The following is a 4,649-nucleotide window of genomic DNA, read 5'->3' as shown; positions in this document are numbered from 1 at the left end:
TTCTGAAGATTTCAGTCCCTACCTCCACCTTGTCTGGGTGATGGCCTAATGATCTCTTTGGTTCTCAGTTAAGGTGGTCCTGGATTGATGGAGTCCCCTTTTCTCCTCCTGTCTTGCCAGGAAATGTTGATCTTGTTGTGTGTGTGTGTGTGAGAGAGAGAGAGAGAGAGAGAAAGAAGGAGATCAAAATCAGCTGGAAGTCAGATGGCATATTACAATGCAGGTCCTCTCACTTATGTGGGGTGTTGGCATCATGTGCATGTTTGTAGAGGATGGAGCTTGCAAGGTGTCACTCCATCTACCATCTGGTCAAGGTGCCCCTGCCCGGAGAACAAATGCCACCTTTCCCTTCCGTGGGAATGTCTTTTGTGTAATGGAAAAAAGCAGCAATCACCAGTTTTAGAATCCTTGGTCTTGAAGGAGAAACTTGGCAGAACCCTTATCAATTACCCCATTTTAAAGACAGAGAAGGGAGGGAGAGAGAGAGAGAGATGGCCAACATTTCACCTTTCAACTGCTGACTAACCTGGGCAGGCAGCCAAGCTGCTCCCTATGAAACAGCCATTGAAGGCAAAAAGCAAGGAGGGAATTGTGAATTTCTTCAGATCTTTGTCATTGAACATTATCCAAGTTTCCCATGAGTTCCCCACCCTATGAAACTGGGTTCAAAAGAGAAATTTCTTTAGTATTTAGTGCTTTATTTAACCCTATGGATTTACCAGCCAATTGAGAAAAAAGAATAGTAGAAGAAAGTGGGTTGGTTCATCTCTTTGAATTTCCTAATGCTTGTAGTCTTCAGTTGATCAAATGTAAAGAAAAATATTAAAATGTCAGTGTCCTGGAGAAAAATTACCTCTGCGGAGAGTAATTTTTCAACCCTTGGACAGTCTGCAGGAAGTAGCAGCATTCAAGTTTATTTGCGGTAGTCCAAAGTCAGAGATAATTAACCTGTACTTTATGAAAAGTTCATGGTTCTCAAAGAATGACCGAGAGTGATTTCAAAATTATTTGAACGTGATTTGGAAGATGTAGGACAGCTGCTAAAATCCCATCTTTGAGAACATCAATCTAAGAATTCCAGTTTGCAATTTTCCAAAGGGTGAGAAAACCTGTATGGACCTGCAGTTTTGTCAGAGATGAGTAGATCATGAAACATGAACAAAGAACCTCCATTAAAAGAGGGTGAAGTCCATTCAGGTTGCAACAATTATGTCATTTGTTGAGTTACGCACCTCCAGAAGAGACAGTGAGAAAGCCTGTGAGGTTTGAATGAGAAAAATCAGTGAAATATTTTCACTACTGTTGCATTCCTATCATGTTAGATCACCGTGATGTGAGCGGAATTTTGATAGAGCAGATCAACAAGCTAGTGGTAGCCTTTGCAATCTGTTTAGGGATCCCAGGTAGAGTTCTTTCATATTTCTTTTCTTTAGAGTACATCAAAGAAACCCATAGCTTGCTTATTCTGTACTAGAGGGGGAATTTTAAATATTAGCATACTTTAAAAAGTGGTAAGGGCAGCTCTCCACAGATCCCAGACGCAACTTCTGAAGCCACAACCCTCTCATCCTTGGGCCAAACCAGTTTTCTTCAGCCAAGTCTCTGCTGATAATCCAGGACTGTCCTGTCCTCACCCAACAAGAAACAGCAAGATGAAGGGTGGAAGGATGGATGGGCAGGGCTGTATGGCATTTACCAAGGGGCATTTTTGCCCTTGGAAAGAAAGGTTCTGCTATTATCATAGCAATAGCACTTACTGTCATGGTTCCGATAAATGAGACCGTTCAAACAAAATGCAAGCATTGTTTATCTGAAAATGCCAGAATCTGAAATCTCCTCCCCCCAAACCCATCGTAACACACACACAATGCCCGCCCTTATCTACACGTCATAAATCACATCATCCAATTAGTTTTACATATGAAGTTTCACTTCCCATTCTGGTACGTGGGCTTTCTTATCTTCTCAAAACATCCGGTTAACTTTCCCCTCCCAAGCAAAGCAATTAAAGTAACAGTAAAGTAAAGTAAAGTAAAGTAAATTAAAGTTTCTTATATTGTCAGTGCAGAAACATGTCAATGTTTGCAGCATTGACACTTACCTCTTCATACTGTTTTAAGTACTCTTTAAGCCAGTGGCCCTTTTAGGCACTAGGGACCAATTCTGTGGACAGAGGTTTTTCCCACGGACAGGAGGGGGTGGCGTGGTTTTGCATGTTGCCTGCATCCCGCGGATGAGGCTGCACTCGTTTGAGTGGCCCGGTTTCTGGCATGTCGCGGCGCGGTGCGGGTCCACAGACTGGGGGTTGGGGAACCCTGCTCTTAGCAGTTTTACAGGTTTAGCCTCTTGCCCCCAACAACCTGAGTCCTCATTTTACCGACCTCGGAAGGGTGGAAGGCTGAGACGACCTTGAGCCAGTCAGGATTGAACTGCTGACAGTGGGCAGAGTTTGCCCTCAATGCTGTATTTTAACCACTGTGCCATCAAGGCTCACAGGGAGGAAGCTGAACCTGCTTCAGTTTCGGTTCTACAGATCTTTTTTTTTTAAAAAAAAAATCTTTAAAGTGTAAATTGATTAAGGGTTCTCCAGTATTGAAAGTATAGCTCAGATCCTTTGGACTCTAGCCAAACAAACAGCTGCAATAGATTCACTAAGAAGCTAAGGGTTTATTTTTATTTTCTCCTCCACAAATATCTACATGCCGAGATGATGCACAAGAATATGTGTGGAGAAAGAATAAGCTTCTTGGATGAAAAGTGAAATGTTATCAGGGGAAAAAACCGAGGCAGTCCAGTTGCCTTTTGAAAAAGCTCCTTTGGGACAACAATGACCTGGATGGCTGAGAATCTCCATAGACAGGAAAGAGAAAAGTTATCTCGTTTGAAAAAGAGCTGAGTTATTCTTACAGACACCATGGAAGTCCGTCTGGAATTTAAACAGCCTTGATCTTTTCTCTATGGCTTTTGACAATCTAGACCTGGACAAACAAGCAACGATTTGTAATGAGTTATGGAAAAGGAGCCATCATCACAATACAGATAGTCCTTAATTTACAACTCCCAGTTGGAACCAAAGTTTTCATTGCTACAGAAAGCAATTGCTAAGCCTGATTTTGCAATCTTTTCTTTCGCCATAGTTGTTAAATGAATCTCACAGTTGTGAAGGGAATCACAGGATCATTAAGCAAACCTAGCCTTCCCTATGGATTTTGCTGGTTGGAAGTTGTCTGGGAAGGTCACAAGTGGTGATCAAGTGTCCATGGGATGCTCCAACATCGTAAATACATGTCTTGTTGCCAAGCGCCTAAATTTGTTTGGCCGTGGAAATACCACAACACTCGTAAGTGGGAGGCCCAACTGTAAGTAAGTCACTTTTTTCACCATCAATGTAATTTTGGGCGGTCACTAAACGAACAGTTGTAGGTCAAGGATCATATTATGTAATCATATTCTACCTGCCCTGCAGGAAGACAAGTTTGAAAGAGAAGACTGTTGAACGTGTGTGCCGCATTTATTTTTATTTCCTATTTCTTTACGCTGCATTGAAGACGAAAGAATCTTTTCATGTAAATGATGAGCAGGGAGAATCTTCATCATTTTTTTCATCTTGACAAAAAAAATTAGTTACCACTTTCTCTTCAGTAACCACAGGACTCTGGAAAGTACCATTTTTGATCTTTCTTTGCTAAATCAACCTTCGAGCTGTGAAATCAGAGCCAGTTATGCTATTGTCACGTTGTCAAAGGTAGAAACATTGAAGCTCTTACAGATCAGGCTACCTTTGCTTGTTTGTTTCTGCCACTCCAGCTACGTAATTTGAGATTCCAGCACCCACTGAGTAACCCCTACCTCCTCAAGTAGCATCTGTTCGGCTGTGGATTGTAACCTGACCTTCCTGGAGAGATGGCTTTTTTTTATGAAAGCTCCTTGTTTGGAGGCTGTTAGGAACGCAGCGAACAACCTGCATCTATCTACCTTTTGAAATCTAAACCTTTTCCTGGTTCTGATGCTTCTTCTGTCCAAGGAAGACATGCCAGCCGTACGGTTGAATCCTGTGGCTCTCCACCCACCGTTTCCAATGCAATGAAATATATTGGATTTCACATTATGGAAGAGTTACGGTAGACACCTTGTCAATTGCCTGCTTTGGAGTCTTCCTTCTACAGCCATTTTTAGGATTGTTGAGCCCGTGGTAAGAATGCCAGTGTTACTATGGGATAAACTGTGCAGTCTTCCCGCATTCGTGATGCATCCGTTTCCTTGCTCGACATTGCTCAGCTGTTTTGGAAGTGTGACAGAAAGCACACCTGTCGATCAAAGTCAGCCCACCTGCCTAACTCCTGAAGAACAACGAAAGCTGGAGCCAGAGGTCACCGTCTGTGATCAGCCAGTACCTGCAAGGCACACCGATTCTCTGAGGCTCCACAAAGATTCAGTCTTCAGACCCGACAAGTGTGCAGAGAGAAACAACACCGCAAATCGCAATTCCAGCAAACGTGTTGGGGTCCCATCCACGGCTACGCCTCTGGATTCATCTCTGTTTCCTGATGAAAGCTTGGGACATGACACAACCGCAGTTCTTACACAAATCCCTAGACCCTCCATCATCAAAGTGCCAAAGGTAAGAACATCTTTAACCAGCCAAGGTG

Source organism: Vipera ursinii (assembly GCF_947247035.1).
Source record: "Vipera ursinii genome assembly, chromosome: 6".
Taxonomy (NCBI): domain Eukaryota; kingdom Metazoa; phylum Chordata; class Lepidosauria; order Squamata; family Viperidae; genus Vipera; species Vipera ursinii.
The sequence above is the reverse complement of the archived record's forward strand: the minus strand, read 5'-3'. Positions refer to the sequence as shown.